Source organism: Mustelus asterias, chromosome 14, assembly GCF_964213995.1.
Source record: "Mustelus asterias chromosome 14, sMusAst1.hap1.1, whole genome shotgun sequence".
Classification (NCBI taxonomy): domain Eukaryota; kingdom Metazoa; phylum Chordata; class Chondrichthyes; order Carcharhiniformes; family Triakidae; genus Mustelus; species Mustelus asterias.
In genome coordinates this window covers 100,108,032-100,127,044 of record NC_135814.1, presented here as the reverse complement: position 1 = coordinate 100,127,044, position 19,013 = coordinate 100,108,032, and the positions used below count along the sequence as shown (strand labels likewise).

The 19,013-nt window shown below is 46.9% G+C and overlaps 1 protein-coding gene across 6 annotated transcripts in view; it reads right to left on the bottom strand.

Annotated features, from left to right (window-relative positions):
- The window catches only part of agap1 (ArfGAP with GTPase domain, ankyrin repeat and PH domain 1), a 698,786-nt gene that overhangs the window by 288,196 nt on the left and 391,577 nt on the right, over positions 1–19,013 (bottom strand). The window lies entirely within an intron of this gene.

The window sequence follows — 19,013 nt, the reverse complement described above, 5'->3', positions numbered from 1 at the left end:
AGAGATCTGGATCTCTAAAGGTTGTCAATCCTTCAGGATTTTTGCTCACTCATTTTTTGATGTCTATCTTCATATCAGCACACTGTTGAGATACGTATCATACTGACAGGAACACTGTCAAATCAGAATAACTCATAGCCATCAAAGTCCAGAGTTTATTATTCAGCTTCACGTCCATTACCAATAAGGTTGAAATTCTGGAAACCAAAGGGAATGAGATGCAAATGACAATTCCCTTTCTTCAAAGTAAATCACTCTTACTGGAGCTGTATTACTGTGTTATGTGTAATAAAATTGAGAGTCCACCTTGGTTTACAATTCCGTTACCAAAATCATGGCTGTGGAAATTGTGGGGCGCCACAACTCAGCTCAATGCCCCAGAGCGAGAGAACGGAAAAACCTTTGGATTTCTCCCTCGCTATCCAACGGCTGCTGTTGGCGTGGGGAGCGGGGCTTCACACAGATCAGGCCCATCAGTGATGCACCACGTAGGCTGCCTGTGGCTGACACACACACAGCACGGACCGTCGGTGAAGGGAGGGAGGGATTTCCTTAGAACACCCTTTCTCAGAATGACACCATCTTCAGGTCACGCAAAGAAAATTGAGCAAGGAGAGGAAAGAGGCTCCATGGCATGTGTTAGTCTGGATCACTCAGGAATGCGACCAGAGAGGCTGATCAAACCCACTCTCTTCATCCAGAGTTTGCTTGGCTTTTCCTTAGCACTTGAGGATTGGGCAGGAAACATTACCAAGGTCTTTGGCAAGTCATGTGAACTATATACTTATCATTTATTCAGTTAACCAGACGCTGGGATCTGGTTATTTTCAATCCAATATCAATATTTAGAATTGTGCTTGCTTCTTTAAATCAAATAAAGGATGGCTATAGAGGTTTCTGTAATGAGGCAGAAGGCTCAATGATCCAAACCCACCAGCCAGTTCAGGCAGTTTTAATTTTCTCATCACACATTTTTAAACAAAAAATCACAATGATTGCTGGCATGTTTATATTAATCTAATGTAAAACATTGCATCTGTCTCCTTGATCCAACGGAGGAATTTGATACTTGCAAGACGGTCCCACATATTATCTCCATGCACAGCAATGCATTCCCTCGAACACACTCTCAGTGATAGGCTAAGAATGAAACATCACTGGCATCCAATTTTAAATAAATCCAGACCCTGAATAATGTCTGGTGTAATCCCTACTTTGGACTCACTGGTAAGTAAAATGAATATCTACATGCGTGACCATATTCACCATTACTTTTAGCAATGTGAAGGCCAGATTCGACACATCACCCCCAAGTATGGTCTAACTAAGGCTCTGAGTAAATGTTATGAAGGTGATGGGATCTCGGCCATGGGCTGGAGAGCTACTGAGAGACATGCCTTGTGGGCTTTCTGGTATTATGCACCAATCAGGCAGTTGAGAGGTCACCTGTATGCCTCCCATGGGATCAGGACCCCAGGGGTGAGAAGGCCCGTCCACCGAGACTGACCGACAGCTCTTTTGCTCAGCAGTGTCACTGAGGAGAGGGGGTGGCTGCTGAGGGAGCAACACCCACAGGAGGCCCAGGATCACAGCATCACCCAGGCCAGAGGTAAGTGTTGGCAGGATGGGATTTGCAGAGAGGTGTTCATGGTGAGAGGGGAGGGGGGTGGGGTTAGCAGCAAGGTAAAGAGGCACACCCTCCTCAATGGAGGTCCCCCAAAAGGGGCTGTGCCTTTAAAGAGCCCCCTCACACTCTCTCTCCACCCCCCCCCCCCCTTTCCCCTCCCCCACACCAGTCCCAGGGAATCACAAGCAACCGGCACAGGCTTGCACTTTGTGGTCCAACTTGGCAACAGACCCACCCAGCGGCAGTGAGAAGAATTACCGCTTAAGGGCAGGTTAGATTCCATCACAGACTTACTCAATGTGGAGCAGGGGAGGTGGCAGGGCCCCACCCATCACTGTCCCACCTTAATAAATACCTTCCCCAGCTCCAGGGCAATTAGGGATGGGCAATAAATGCTGGCCCAGACAGCAAACTCCACATCCTCAAATGAATAAACAAAACATCCAAGCTCGTCAGGGTGGTGGAGGGGAGAGCATCAAATATCGCTCTTACCACAATGCAAACCTTATCATGCAATCATGATGGTCTTTATCAACTCATGTTGCTGTTTTTGACCACTTTTGTCAAGAGTAAGTCCTCACTTAACGTTGCCTCGCTGAACGTTAAGTAATTGTGTCAGCATATCCATTTAATATTGCCATTTTCAATGCCTTTTGCCACCAGCATTCTCTTCTGAGGCCTGTTTGCATGGCCTTTCCTGCCATGTTTCCGCTCTTGCTGACAGTTCTTCCTCCCTCTATTGGCCTTGCCTCTGCTGGTCCCCAGGGTCTGTTCTTTCTGCCCCACTGCTGGCTCCATTCATAAACTCACACTCAAGCCTGGGCTCCATCTAGTGGCAGACATTGGTCAGTACAGGTAGTCAGGACTTCAGCTCCTACCTGCACTGATCAACGTCTGCCACTAGATGGAGATTAGTCTATTGAAAACAAGCTTGTCCAACAGATCCAGCCGCTGTGCGTTTCTATCCAGCCCGTGGAACCAGTTTTCAAAGTGCTGGTAAATGGAGTGGAAAATTCTGCCGCTCCAATCACAGGCCATTCCTCTCCCGCGTTTGCTGCTAATTCAGCTCACAGTGAGCCTATTGGCAGTAAATGTGGGAGAGACACAGCCTCTAATTGGAAAGTAGTGAGCAATGGCAGTGGTGAGTATATTGGGGAGAAAGGAAAGATTTTGGGGTGAGGGGATAGAGGGAGACTGGTTGTGCCAGTGACACGCCCGGCAGGCCCCTCACTCCGCCGGCTTGGGGGTGGCGGTGAGTGCGAGCGAACGAGTTTGTGCACAGTTTGCACATTCTCCCCGTGTCTGCGTGGGCTTCCTCCGGGTGCTCCGGTTTCCTCCCACAGTCCAAAAATGTGCAGGTTAGGTGGATTGGCCATGCTAAATTGCCCCTTAATATCTAAAGATGTGTAGATTAGGTGGACTAGCCATGCCAAATGTGACCGGTCACGGGCATTCGGCCTCTGATATTCGGGTAAGCGTTCTCCAAGGCGGCCTTCGCAACACACGACAGCGCAGAGTCGCTGAGCAGAAACTGATAGCCAAGTTCCGCACACACGAGGACGGCCTCAACCGGGATATTGGGTTCATGTCACCCTATTTGTAACCCCCACAGTTGCGTGGACCTGCAGAGTTTCACTGGCTGTCTTGTCTGGAGACAATACACATCTTTTTAGCCTGTCTTGATGCTCTCTCCACTCACGTTGTTTTGTTTCTTAAAGACTTGATTAGTTGTAAGTATTCGCATTCCAACCATTATTCATGTAAATTGAGTTTGTGTCTTTATATGCCCTGTTTGTGAACAGAATTCCCACTCACCTGAAGAAGGGGCTTGGAGCTCCGAAAGCTTGTGTGGCTTTTGCTACCAAATAAACCTGTTGAACTTTAACCTGGTGGTGTTAAACTTCTTACTGTGTTTACCCCAGTCCAACGCCGGCATCTCCATATTAAAAACACTCTGTCAGAAAGCCAATGCAGACTCAATGGGCTGAATGCACTGCACTGTAGGAATTCTATGATTCTATGAGTGTGTGTGCAAGAGCGTGAGAGAGGTGGCGCTGAGTGTGTGAGAGAGAGAGGTGGCGTTGCTTGTGTGTGTGAGAGGTAGCGTTGCGTGTGTGCGAGAGAGGTGGCACTGCGTGTGTGAGAGAGGTAGCGTTGCGTGTGTGAGAGAGAGAGGTGGTGTTGCGTGTGTGAGAGAGGTGGCGTTGTGTGTGTGAGAGAGGTGGCATTGCGTGTGTGTGAGAGCGGTGGCGTTGCGTGTGTGAGAGAGAGGTGGCATTGCATGCGTGTGAGAGGTGGCACTGCGTGTGTGAGAGAGGTGGCATTGTGTGTGTGAGAGAGAGAGGTGGTGTTGCGTGCGTGAGAGAGGTAGCATTGTGTGTGTGTGTGAGGTGGCGTTGCGTGTGTTTTTGAGAGAGAGAGTGGCGTTGTGTGTGTGTGTGTGAAAGAGAGAGAGGTGGCGTTGAGTGTGTGTGTGAAAGAGAGAGAGGTGGCGTTGTGTGTGTGAGAGGTGGCGTTGTGTGTGAGAGAGGTGGCATTGTGTGTGTGTGTGAGAGAGAGAGAGAGAGAGTGGTGGTGTGTGTGTGCGTGAGAGAGAGGTGGCGTTGCATATGTGTATGAGAGGTAACGTTGCATGCATGTGTGAGAGAGAGTGGTGGTGTGTGTGTGCGTGAGAGAGAGGTGGCGTTGCATATGTGTATGAGAGGTAGCGTTGCATGTGTGCGAGAGAGGTAGCGTCGCGTGTGTGAGAGAGGTGGCATTGTGTGTGTGAGAGAGAGGCGGCACTGCGTGTGTGAGAGAGACAGGTGGTGTTGCGTGTGTGAGAGAGGTGGCATTGTGTGTGTTTGTGAGAGAGAGAGAGTGGCGTTGTGTGTGTGTGTGTGTGTGTGAGAGAGAGGTGGCGTTGCGTATGTGTGTGAGAGAGTGGTTTTGTGTGTGCATGTGTGTGCGTGTGTGTGAGAGAGAGAGGTGGCGTTGCGTAGGTGTGTGAGAGAGAGTGGTTTTGTGTGTGTGTGAGAGAGAGAGAGAGAGAGTGGTGGTGTTGTGTGTGCGTGAAAGAGAGAGAGGTGGCATTGCGTGTGTGTGAGAGGTGGCGTTGCGTGTGTTTGAGAGAGTGGTTTTGTGTGTGCGTGTGTGTGAGAGGTGGCATTTTGTGTGCGTGAGAGAGAGGTGGCATTACATATGTGTGAGAGAGAGAGTGGCGTTGTGTGTGTGCGCGTGTGAGAGAGAGGTGGCATTGCGTGTGTGAGAGAGGTGGCGTTGCGTGTGTTTGAGAGAGTGGTTTTGTGTGTGCGCGTGTGTGAGAGAGGTGGTGTTGCGTGTGTGAGAGGTGGCCTTGCGTGTGAGAGAGGTGGCATTGCGTGTGTTTGAGAGAGAGAGTGGTTTTGTGTGTGTGTGTGTGTTTGTGTGTGAGAGGTGGCATTTTGTGTGTGTGTGAGGGAGGTGGCGTTGCATATGTGTGAGAGAGAGGGAGTGGCGTTGTGTGTGTGTGTGCGCGTGTGAGAGAGAGAGAGGTGACGTTTTGTGTGTGTGTGAGAGAGGTGGCGTTGTGTGTGTGTGTGAGAGAGAGGTGGCGTTGCATGTGTGCGTGAGAGAGAGGTGGCATTGCGTGTGTATGTGAGAGAGAGGTGACGTGTGTGTGAGAGAGGTGGTGTTGCGTGCGTGTGAGAGTTGGCATTGCGTGTAGAAACATAGAACAGTACAGCACAGTACAGGCCCTTCGGCCCTCAATGTTATGCCGAGCTCTATCCGAAACCAAGATCAAGCTATCCCACTCCCTTTCATTCTGGTGTGCTCCATATGCCTATCCAATAACCCCTTGAAAGTTCCTAAAGTGTCTGACTCCACTATCACAGCAGGCAGTCCATTCCACACCCCAACCACTCTCTGAGTAAAGAACCTACCTCAGACATCCCTCCTCTATCTCCCACCATGAACCTTATAGTTATGCCCCCTAGTAACAGCTACATCCACCCGAGGAAATAGTCTCTGAATGTCCACTCTATCTATCCCCCTCATCATCTTATAAACCTCTATTAAGTCGCCTCTCATCCTCCTCCGCTCTAAAGAGAAAAGCCTTAGCTCCCTCAACCTTTCCTCATAAGACCTACCCTCCAAACCAGGCAGCATCCTGGTAAATCTCGTTTGCACTCTCTCCAATGCTTCCACGTCCTTCTTATAGTGAGGTGACCAGAACTGCACACAATATTCCAAATGTGGTCTCACCAAGGTCCTGTACAGTTGCAGCATAACCCCACGGCTCTTAAACTCAAACCCCTGTTAATAAACGCTAACACACTATAGGCCTTCTACACGGCTCTATCCACTTGAGTGGCAACCTTCAGAGATCTGTGGATATGAATCCCAAGATTTCTCTGTTCCTCCACATTCCTCAGAATCCTGCCGTTGACCCTGTAATCCGCATTCAAATTTGTCCTACCAAAATGACCTCACACTTATCAGGGTTAAACTCCATCTGCCATTTTTCGGCCCAGCTCTGCATCCTATCAATGTCTCTTTGCAGCCTACAACAGCCCTCCACCTCATCCACTACTCCACCAATCTTGGTGTCATCTGCAAATTTACTGATCCACCCTTCAGCCCCCTCCTCCAAGTCATTGATAAAAATCACAAATAGCAGAGGACCCAGCACTGATCCCTGTGGTACACCGCTGGTAACTTGTCTCCAGTCTGAAAATTTTCCATCCACCACCACCCTCTGTCTTCTATGAGATAGCCAGTTACTTATCCAATCGGTCAAATTTCCCTCTATCCCACACCTCCTTACCTTCTTCATGAGCCGACCATGGGGGACCTTATCAAACGCCTTACTAAAATCCATGTAAATGACATCAACTGCTCTACCTTCATCTACACACTTAGTTACCTCTTCAAAGAATTCAATCAAATTTGTGAGGCAAGGCTTACCCTTCACGAATCCGTGTTGACTATCCTGGATTAAGCTGCATCTTTCTAAATGGTCATAAATCCTATCCTTCAGGACCTTTTCCATTAACTTACCGACCACCGAAGTAAGACCAACCGGCCTATAATTACCAGGGTCATTCCTATTTCCTTTTTTGAACAGAGGAACAACATTCGCCACTCTCCAGTCCTCTGGCACTATCCCCGTGGACAGTGAGGTCCCAAAGGCTCTGCAATTTCATCCCTTGCCTCCCAAAGAATCCTAGGATATATCCCATCTTGCCCAGGGGACTTATCGACCCTCAGGTTTTTCAAAATTGCTAATACATCTTCCCTCAGAACATCTACCTTTTCCAGCCTATCAGCCTGTATCACACTCTCATCCTCAAAAACATGGTCCTTCTCCTTGGTGAACACTGAAGAAAAGTATTCATTCATCGCCTCCTATTTCTTCTGACTCCATCCACAAATTCCCACGACTGTCCTTGACCGGCCCCAACCTCACCCTGGTCATTCTTTTAATTCTCACATAAGAGTAAAACGCCTTGGGGTTTTCCTTGATCCGACCCGCCAAGGACTTCTCATACCCCCTCCTAGCTCTCCTTTTTTTTAGCTCATTCCTTGCTACCTTGTAACCCTCAAGCAACCCAACTGAACCTTGTTTTCTCATCCTTACATATGCTTCCTTTTTCCTCTTGACAAGACATTCAACCTCTTTTGTGAACCATGGTTCCCTCACTCGGCCATTTCCTCCCTATCAAGGGACATACCTATCAAGGACACGCAGTATTTATTCCTTAAACAAGCTCCACTTTTTATTTGTGCCTTTCCCTGACAGTTTCTGTTCCCATCCTATGCTCCCTAATTCTTGCCTAATCGCATCATAATTACCCCTCCCCCAATTATAAACCTTGCCCTGCCATATGGCCCTCTCCATTGCAATAATGAAAGACACGAATTGTGGTCACTATCTCCAAAGTGCTCTCCCACAAACAAATCTAACACTTGGCCCGGTTCATTACCCAGTACCAAATCCAATGTGGCCCCACCTCTTGTCGGCCTATCCACATATTGTGTCAGGAAACCCTCCTGCACACACTGTACAAAAACTGCCCCATCCGAACTATTCGACCTATAAAGGTGCCAATCAATATTTGGAAAGTTAAAGTCACCCATGACAACTACCCTGTGACCTCCACACCTATCCATAATCTGCTTTGCTTTGAGGTAAGAAGTTTAACAACACCAGGTTAAAGTCCAACAGGTTTATTTGGTAGCAAAAGCCACACAAGCTTTCGGAGCTCTAAGCCCCTTCTTCAGGTGAGTGGGAATTCTGTTCACAAACAGAGCTTATAAAGACACAGACTCAATTTACATGAATAATGGTTGGAATGCGAATACTTACAACTAATCAAGTCTTTAAGAAACGAAACAATGTGAGTGGAGAGAGCATCAAGACAGGCTAAAAAGATGTGTATTGTCTCCAGACAAGACAGCCAGTGAAACTCTGCAGGTCCACGCAACTGTGGGAGTTACAAATAGTGTGACATGAACCCAATATCCCGGTTGAGGCCGTCCTCGTGTGTGCGGAACTTGGCTATCAGTTTCTGCTCAGCGACTCTGCGCTGTCGTGTGTCGCGAAGGCCGCCTTGGAGAACGCTTACCCGAATATCAGAGGCCGAATGCCCGTGACATTCCCGAATGCCCGGGCATTCGGCCTCTGATATTCGGGTAAGCGTTCTCCAAGGCGGCCTTCGCGACACACGACAGCGCAGAGTCGCTGAGCAGAAACTGATAGCCAAGTTCCACACACACGAGGACGGCCTCAACCGGGATATTGGGTTCATGTCACACTATTTGTAACTCCCACAGTTGCGTGGACCTGCAGAGTTTCACTGGCTGTCTTGTCTGGAGACAATACACATCTTTTTAGCCTGTCTTGATGCTCTCTCCACTCACATTGTTTCGTTTCTTAAAGACTTGATTAGTTGTAAGTATTCGCATTCCAACCATTATTCATGTAAATTGAGTCTGTGTCTTTATAAGCTCTGTTTGTGAACAGAATTCCCACTCACCTGAAGAAGGGGCTTAGAGCTCCGAAAGCTTGTGTGGCTTTTGCTACCAAATAAACCTGTTGGACTTTAACCTGGTGTTGTTAAACTTCTTACTGTGTTTACCCCAGTCCAATGCCGGCATCTCCACATCTTGCTTTGAGGTGGCATGTGTGTGTGAGAGAGGTGGTGTTTTATGTGTGTGTGTGAGAGAGAGGTGGCGTTGCGTGTGTGTGTGAGAAAGAGGTGGCATTGCGTGTGTGTGAGAGGGATGGCGTTGCGTGTATGTGAGAGAGGTGGCATTGCGTGTATGTGAGAGAGGTGGCGTTGCGTGTGTGTATGAGAGAGATGGCATTGCGTGTGTGTGAGAGAGGTGGCATTGTGTGCGAGAGAGAGGTGGCATTGTGTGCGAGAGAGAGGTGGCATTGTGTGTGTGTGAGTGTGAGAGAGGTGGCGTTGCATGTGAAAGAGGTGGCGTTGCGTGTGAGAGAGGTGGCATTGCGTGTGTATGTGAGAGAGAGGTGGCGTTGCGTGTGTGTGTGTGAGAGAGGTGGCGTTGCGTGTGTATGTGAGAGAGAGGTGGCGTTGCGGGTGTGTGTGAGAGGTGGCGTTGCGTGTGTATGTGTGAGAGAGGTGGCGTTGCGTGTGTATGTGAGAGAGAGGTGGCGTTGCGTGTGTGTGTGAGAGGTGGCGTTGCGTGTGTATGTGTGAGAGAGGTGGCGTTGTGTGTGTATGTGAGAGAGAGGTGGCGTTGCGGGTGTGTGTGAGAGGTGGCATTGCATGTGTGTGAGAGAGATGGCGTTGCATGTGTGTGTGAGAGGTGGCGTTGTGTGTGTGTGAGAGAGGCAGCGTTGTGTGTGTGTGTGTGTGAGAGAGATGTAGCGTTTTGTGTGTGTGAGAGAGAGAGAGGTGGCGTTGCATGTGTGAGAGAGAGGTGGAGTTGCTTGTGTGAGAGAGATGGGGGGGGGGGGGGTGGGGAGAGGTTGGCGGCGGGGGGGGGGGGTTTGCATGTGTGTGTCCCATACCTAGTCTCAGGGCTCTCATTTACCCTCATCCCCACATACTCACCAGTCACACAGTAAGTGAGGGTGAGTGAGTGAGCACCCTGAGACTGAGCCAGATGCGCGCACACACTCTCAAACTCTAATGGGCATCTTTATTAATTACTGATTTTGTTCCCCCATGGGGCAGCGATCAGCCCATGGGGGAACAGAGAGCAGGCGTTGCGGGGTTGCAGGGCTGGCCAGCAATCGGGAGGCTGTCAGTGCGGGGCCACTGCGCATGCGCTGATCACGGCACTGACAGATCGGCGCATGCGCAGTGGCCCTCTCAATGCCTCTCCTGCTGGAATAGGCCCCACTCCCTAGTTTTTAGTGATATTTATGCTGGCGGCCTCTGTAGTGCACAGAGTGGTTAGGATGTGGAACAGACTGCCTGAGAGTGTGGTGGAGGTAGGGTCAGTCGAGACTTTCAAAAAAGGAATTGGATTACAAGACAGATCCAATCCCGGCTTGTATCACTGCCTGTGTGGAGTTTGCACATTCTCCTCGTGTCTGCGTGGGTTTCCTCCGGGTGCTCCGGTTTCCTCCCACAGTCCAAAGATGTGCGGGTTAGGTTGATTGGCCATGCTAAAATTGCCCTTAGTGTCCTGAGATGCGTAGATTAGAGGGATTAGTGGATAAATATGTGGGGGTAGGGCCTAGGTGGGATTGTGGCCGGTGCAGACTCGATGGGCCGAATGGCCTCTTTCTGTACTGTAGGGTTTCTATGATTCTATGAAGTGAGAAGATTCTGAATACACTCAGCGGCGCAAAGCAGGACAGTAGAGAAAAGGTGACGTTCAGTGGGAGATTCTCCTTTGAACTCCCACTGAAAAAACCAGCATGAATTACTCCAGTTTTCACGTGAATTCAACACTGAATGTTTTTGGGAGAATTCCGGCCCTTAACCCCAGCTTTAACATGGATTCTTATGGGTGTCCATGATTCACTTAAAGTCACAATTTTCAGGAACAGAACAACAACTTTAAATGAGGGCTCACCCCTTTATTCCATTTAATTTCTTACATTGCAAGCAATAATTCACCCCCTTATTCCTGCCACCAAAGTAAAGCATTTCACTTTGCTACACTATTTGATTGGATATTAAGCAACCTATTCTGCAGGTATGTCTACATGGTCCACTTTAACCACACTGCTGCCAATTGAGAGTCCAAATTATTTTTGTGCACAGTAAAGACTCATAGAACCACAGAATGGTTACAGTAGAGAAGGAGGCCAATCAGCCTCTTGCCTGCCCACTAAAGGCGCAATTCACTAAATGTCACTTCCCCCCCCCCCCTCTCTACTGTCCTGCTTTGCGCTGCTGAGTGTATTCAGAGTCTTTTCACTTGGATCTGTCTTGTAATCCAATTCTTTTTTTGAAAGTCTCGACTGACCCTACCTCCACCACACTCTCAGGCAATCTGTTCCACATAATAACCACTCACTGTGTGAGAAGGTTTCTCCTCATGTCGCCATTGCTTCTTTTGCCAATTACCTTAAATCTGTGCCCTCTGGTTCTCTACCCTTCCATCAATGGGAACAGTTTCTCTCTCTCTCTCTCTCAACTGTCCAGACTCCTCCTGATTTTGAGCATCTCAAATTTCCTCTCCAATCATCCTTTCTCCACGGAAAGCAGTCCCAACTTCTAACTGAAGTTCCTCATCCCTAGAACAATTTTTGTTGATCTTTTCTGCAGACTCTCTAATGCTGTCACATCCTTCCTAAAGTGCGACGCCCAGAGCGTGGTTATTGGAGATCAATCATCTCAGTTTCAGGATATCACTGTAGGAGTTCCTCAGGGCCAACCATTTTCAGCTGCTTTATCTATGACATTCCTCCTACCGTAAGGTCAGAAAAATGGCTCTTTGCTGTTGATTTCACAATGTTCAGCACCATTTGCAACTCCTCAGATACTGAAGCAATTCATGTCCAAGTACAGCAAGATCTGGACAATATCCAGGCTTGGGCTGACAAGTGGCAAGTAACATTCATGCCACACAAGTGCCAGGCAATGACCACCTCCAACAAGAGAGAATCTAACCATCACTCTTTGATATTCAATGGCATTACCATTGCTGAATCTCCCACTATCAACTTCCTGGGGGTGACCATTGACCAGAAACTGAACTGGACTAGCTATATAATTACTATGGCTACAAGAGCAGGTGAGAGACTAGGATTCCTGCAGCAAGTAACCCACCTCCTGACTCCCCAAAGCCTGTCTACCATCTACAAGGTACAAGTCAGGAGTGTGATGGAATACTCTCCACTTGGCTGTACGGGTGCAGCTCCAGCAAGAATTCGACACCATCCAGGACAAAGTAGTCCACTTGATTTGCACCCCATCAACAAACATTCAATCTCTCTACCACTGATGCACAGTGGCAGCAGTGAGTACTATCTACAAGATGCACTGCAGGAACTCACCAAGGCTCCTTAGGCAGCACCTTCTAAACTCATGAGATCTACCATCCAGAAGGACAAGGGCAGCAGACACATGGGAACACCACCACCTGCAATTTCCCCTCCAAATCACTCACCATCCTGACTTGGAAATATATCACCGTTCCTTTGCAGTCGCTTGGTCAAAATCCTGGAATTCCCTCCCCAACAGCATTGTGGGTGTACCTACACAACAGGGGCAGCAGCAGTTCAAGAAGGTAGCTCAGCACCACCTTCTGAAGGGCAACTAGGGATGGGCAATAAATGCTGGCCTAGTCAGCGACACCCACAATGAATTGTAAAGCATTAACAGTCCCACCAAGCAGAACACCAGATGAGTTGTTGGGAGGAGGACGGTGTGGTCAACCATGCCAAAGGCTGCAGCCAGGTCTAGGAGAGAGACCTTTAGCACATTCACATATCATTTGTTACTTTGATAACAGCCAATACTGTTCAGTCTCCATCTTTCAATCCATTTTATCCCTAACTCCACACACCATCACCTTGGCGACATGTCTCTAATGCCATCAAAAGCCTGCTATATAGGCCCCAGCCTTGTCCTTGCCAAAAACTCAATGTAGTTGGTTAACAGTGATCTTTCTTTTAGAAATGCACACCATTTCAGATTATATTCTCTGTCTCCAAATGATTTTCCATCTGATCTTTTTTCAAAGGTTCTAGTATCTTTCCTACCGCTATATCGACTGGTCCACGGCTAACTGGTCCATAGTTCTCTGCACTCATTCTTTTCCCTTCTGTTGTTTGACAGTTCTCTGGGATTATTCCTTTGCGGATGGGATTGTTAGCTGTGGCCATTCGTGCCTCTGCTATCCTCACCAGCTTCATTGAGCATTTATAGGTGCAATCCAGGAACCAGGACTTTGCCCTCCTTCAGTTTGGCTGGCTTGTCTCATACCCTATATCATTCTGTATTAACTGTTACGTTATCCCTCTTGACATCTCGGAGAAAGGAAGTAAAGCCAGAGTAATACTTTCAGATGTAGCAGGCAGGGGGACAGAGGTTTGAAGGATTTGAGCAGATATATCAAACTACATTTCCTTTCACAGCAGTGATGAACAGCTGGAATAGTTTGCCAATGTCTTCCTGTGTTTTGGTGTGGCTTGATGGAGCGCAGTAAAATTGAGACAGTTTGTAATTGTGGATTATCTACTGTAATCTTAGTGCCAGCAGTGAAACATCCTCAACACCAATTGTCCAGCTGAAGGGGGAGACAGTTTATCCTAGCTGACACTGTCACTTTGTATTTTGTATTTATACATTAGCAATTAATCATCTGCTTTAATTACCCATCATTCTGTAATTTATTGATGTGAGCAAAAATTATTAGCGTAATATTTCCTGTCGTGCATGTTTTCTTTTTCAAGAACAGAATCAAGCCCCAAGGACTCCCTGAGAATCAGGCTTTTCTTGAATCAGCTTGATTTGCCATCAACACATGAATCCACTGCCATCGCCGGTTGTGTGGCCGTCACAACAGATTCACAACCACGTTAGAATAATTACTCAGAACAAAGGGTACGAATTCTGCTTCTTGCACTCTCTGTCCATATTTAGAGATGGGATGGATTCTGGCTGCTGGGTAGCTTTGGGTTTCCATATCCTTCTAGCCCTTTCCCGCTGCTGTTTAGGTAGCTTCCCCACAACTACTATTTACCTCGACATCTCCATGGAGTAGCAAGTTCTTCCCCAGTATCAGGGTAAAGATGCTTTTCCCGAATCCCCGATTGGATTTTTTTTTAGGGGCTATCTTATACTTAAGGCCATTTCCACCTTTGTGCGAGGAAGAGAGAGTGACTCAATGTCCCACGACCACTCTTAAATCGAAAGCATCAGTCCTGAGATTTCCCCTGTTAAATGGGAGTATTGTTATTGAGGGGACTCCTGCTAAATGCAGTATCATTATGGTGAGATGTCTCCTGTCAGACTGCTTTCACACCTTTCTTTAAGTGATGTAATTGCTACTGCAGAGGAACAAGGATGAATTTTTTCCATGTGTTCTCTTTGCTTCTTAATGTTGACTTTGTTTTCAGCGAGTGCTGATGACCTCTGCAGATGGCTGGAGGAAGTTACACTGACATAGTGACCAATTAACTTAACAGCTGCATTTGTATAGCACATTTACCAGAGTAAACCATCCCAAGACACTTCACAGGAATGTTGTCAGACAGGATTACAATGAGTCATGTCGGCTTTGTGGCCAAATAACAAAAAGCTTGGTCAAAGAGGTAGATTTTAAGAAGTCTCTTAAAGGGAGGGGGAGAGAGAGGCGGAGAATTGGAGAGGATTAAGAAAGGAATTTCAGAGATTAGAGCTCAGACAGATGAATGCACTGCCACCAATGGTGCAGCAAAGGAAATCCGTTTATTGTGTGGCTCGGACTACATGTTTTGGGTGATAACGCTCCGGTGAAGGCGTTTGGGCTGTTTTACTTTGTTTTGATGTGGAGATGCCGGCGTTGGACTGGGGTAAACACAGTAAGAAGTTTAACAACACCAGGTTAAAGTCCAACAGGTTTATTTGGTAGCAAAAGCCACACAAGCTTTCGGAGCTGCAAGCCCCTTCTTCAGGTTCCCACTCACCTGAAGAAGGGGCTTGCAGCTCCGAAAGCTTGTGTGGCTTTTGCTACCAAATAAACCTGTTGGACTTTAACCTGGTGTTGTTAAACTTCTTACTGTGTTTACTTTGTTTTGCCAGGTTGTCGGCATGTCTCCTCAAATACTTCTGCTCATTTTCTTTCAGAATTTACCAGCGTTGCATTATTTATCCCCATTCAATGATGGGGGCGTCACGGTGGCACAGTGGTTAGCACTGCTGCCTCAGAGTGCCAGGGACCCGGGTTCAATTCCCGGCTTGGGTCACTGTCTGTGCGGAGACTGCACATTCTCCACTGTGCCTGCGTGGGTTTCCTCCGGGTGCTCCGGTTTCCTCCCACTCTCCGAAGATGTGTGGGTTAGGTTGATTGGCCATGCTAAATAGTGTCAGGGGTTTAGTAGGGTAAATAAGTAGGGTTATGGGGATAGGGTCTGGGTGGGATTGCAGTCGGTGCAGACTCGATGGGCCAAATGGCCCCCTTCTGCACTGTAGGGTTTCTATGATTCTATGTAATTTAATTTCATTCTATAGAGTTTGTCTCAATAATAGTTTCAATAATGTTTTTGGTGTTCAACAGAAAAGTAATCTGCTTTTAAAAAAAAGCGTTCAAGAATTATCAGTGGACAGCATTGCATGAAAAAAAAGAGTAATCCGGTTGTTTGAAAATCTGGAGTCCTGTAATGCCTATCCACCAGAGGGCACCATTATTCCAGATACAAGTTGGGAGATATTGGAGTGAGATTTTAACTCATTTAAATTCCATCTCCTTGTAGGGTTAAAATCGTGCCTGTAGAAGATGTGAATGTTGGAAAGCATGAAAAAGCCGCATTTGACATCACGAGAAGGCAGGTTAATTTTTTGGTTGGACAGTTTTCATTAAATGGTCTTTATTCGATCACTTGCTGGAGGGACTGCTATATTTCCTCCTATATCTAAAATGAACCACTTTTATCAAACCGTGAGAATGGCTGACACAGTTCTTAGGGGTGAAAGCCAATTATATTGAACTAGATTTTTCAGCTACTAATTTTCCTTGGATTTGGGTTGTGAAAATGATACAACATAGCCGAGTTTCAGCAGAGTCAGGCTGCTCAGCACAACACATGTACACTGTGTTTATACCCCACACCATCAGCATATCCTTCTAGTCATTTCTCACTGCTGTTTAACTAGCTTCCACTGAACTAGTATTTACCTGGACAGCTCCATATAGTAACAAGTTCCACATTCTTCACCAGTACCTCCTGAATCCCCAGTTTGTCAGTGACTAACTTATATTTCTGGCCCTCAATATTGGATTCTCACACAACTTTTCTCCAAGTCAAACGCTCTTCATATTTTCAAAAATTTTCTAACAGGTCACCTTGAGCCTTCTCTTCTTGAGAGAAAAGAGCCACAGTCCATTCAGGTTTTCCTGATAAGCATGCCCTCATGATTCCAGTGACACCCGTGTGAACCTTTGTTTGCACCTTCTCCAGTGCCTCTGTACTCCTTTACCATATGGAGATCAGAACGGTTCACAGCATTCCAAGTGTGATCTTATCAAGGTTCTGTCCAAATTCAATGCAACTTCTCTGCCTTTCAATTCCAAATCTCCAGGTAGAAACCCTGCTGCTGTGTCCTTAGTTTCATCACCTGGTTTAACCTGTGTCACTCCTTACAAAAAAACAAGACTTGCATTTATATAGCACTTTTCAGTCACTGAGCTTCACAAAGAGGTATTGTGGCACAGTGGCATTCCTACCGCTGGACCAGAAGCTCCTGGTTCAAGTCCAATGCCGGGACTTGTTGACCACGGAAAGACCTTTCATAACGCGGTTCAACAGGCCGATAATCAACTCGGGAATCCTTCCACCGCTTGCCCCACTATTCCCCAAAGGGAAAAAAGTGCATGTGTGAAGTTATAAATAATGTAATAAAGCGTTTTACAACCAATGAAGTACTTTTGAAAAGTAGTTACTGTTGTAATATTGGAAATTATGTTTATCTGCACCATCAGATAGCTCTGTTCCTCTTTCCAATTAGACTTTCCTTTAAAACCAGAGAGTATGTGGGCTCCTTATTCCACCCAGCAAAATATGAAATTAATTGTCACTTACACATCATATCCCTACAGTGCAGAAGGGGGCTATTCAGCCTGTCGGGTCTGCACCAACTCTCCAGCAGAGCATCTTACCCAGGCCCACCGCCTCACTCTATTACTGTAACCCCACGTATTTACCCCGCTAATCCCCCTAATCTACACATCTTGGGACACTAAGGGGCAATTTAGTGTTGCCAATCCACCTAAACTGCATACCTTTGGACGTCTATATATGTCTACATATGTTGTAGGACAGCTGATTTCTCTCCGCACGTTTCAGCTACACTTCAGCAGACAGCCATGCCCACCTGCAGAGCTGTATTTTATAGCTGGGGTGAGGCAGTATGCAATACGATAGCTCTTGATCAAATCCAGCAACAACAAATTTGAAATGAAGTGCTGTTCTGTTATGCCCTCCGCTGTTCGATTAAAGTGATTACAAGTACAAAAACACACAAACATCATACACAAGACTTGGACAAAACACACGCACACAGACATTCGCACGCGCGCATTGACACTCGTGCGCGCACAGACATTTGCGCACGCCAGACACATAGCCACAAGACACACGGCACACAGACACGGGGATGGCCTTCTGTTATGTTGATAATATAGAGAAGCAGACACTGTTCTCCTTCCACAAGAGAAGGCTCAAGGAGATTTGATAGAGGTGTTTAAAACCAGGGCTATGAGGAAAATACAATGGGGAGGAGCTGGACTGACTAAGCTTTTGTTCAGAGAACCGGCACGGACACAATGGGATGAGTAGCCTCCTTCTGTGCTATAACCATTTGACAATTTATGGCAGTCCAGTGCCAGTACTGAGGGAGTGCAGCACTGTTGAAGGTGCCGTCTTTTGGATGGGGCAAGAAATTGGGGTCCTCACCTGCCCTCTCTGGTGGACATGTAAAAGATTGCACTGCATCAATAGAAGACGAGCCAGGGGAATTCTTCCCGGCCTCGTGGGTCGGTATTTTTCCCTCAGCCAACATCACTAACAAGACAAAGCAGAACACTGCAGATGCTGGAAATCTGAAACTAAAACAGAAAGCGCTGGGAATACTCAGTGGGTCCAGCAGCACCTGTGGGAACAGAGGTTCATCGACCTGAAATGTTAACTCTGCTTCTCTCTCCACGGATGCTGCCAGAGCTGCTGAATATTTCCAGAATTTTTAAAACACCAAAGATAGATCATCGAGTCTCCATCATGTTGCTATCTGTGGGATCCTTAAAGTTTTTTTAAAATTTTTATTTATCAGTCACAAGTAAGACTTACATTCACACTGCAATGAAGTTACTGTGAAATTCCCCTAGTCGCCACAGTCCGGCGCCTGTTCGAGTCAATGCACCTAACCGGCACGTCTTTCAGGATGTGGGATGAAACCGGAGCACCCGGAGGAAACTCATGCAGACACGAGGAGAACGTGCAAACTCCACACAAACAGTGACCCAAGCTGGGAATTGAACCCAGGTCCCCGGCGCTGTGAGGCAGCTAACTACTATACCATCCTGCAGTGCATTACAACAGTAACTACACTTCATTGGTTATAAAGCATTATGAGACATTCTGAGGCTGTGAAAGACATTATATGAACATAAATGTCTTTCTATTATAGCTCTAATTCCAAATAGCGCCAGGAATCATTCATATCTGGCAAATAGAAAATTCCATGAAAACAAACTGTCTAAAGAAATTTATCCTTTTTTTTAGCAAACAGCAGGTAGTTTCGAATGATTTGTCACCAACAACTGAACTTGGGATGTGTGTATGATTCAAGACTGGCTCCTATAACAGTGCTGAAAGCCACTGATGGCTGTCTCAATTCATGGATGAATCTCAGAAAAAGTTAAAAGAAAAACTATTTATAAAAATGACTGTGAAACAAGCAGTAGGAAGACAATTGGAAGAAGGAATATTGTACAAGGCAGCTGTGCATCAGAATTAAACACTGTTGATGGTGATATACAGGTGTTGTGCAAGAGTGCGGGGGCAGTCTGTACTATGTCTTATTGATGCTGCCAAACTGGTGGCACAATGAGAACACAGGGAAGCAGCTGCATCTTGACAGCTGGGCATTCAAACACACACTAGTGCTTTCCAAACCTTTTCCTGGTGTGACACCATTTTAATGCCAAAGATTTTGACGGGAGTTGACGAAAAGGTAGGTTTCTCCAAACAAACACCAAATAGCTACATATTCACAAACTGTCTCTGCAGCAGCCAATT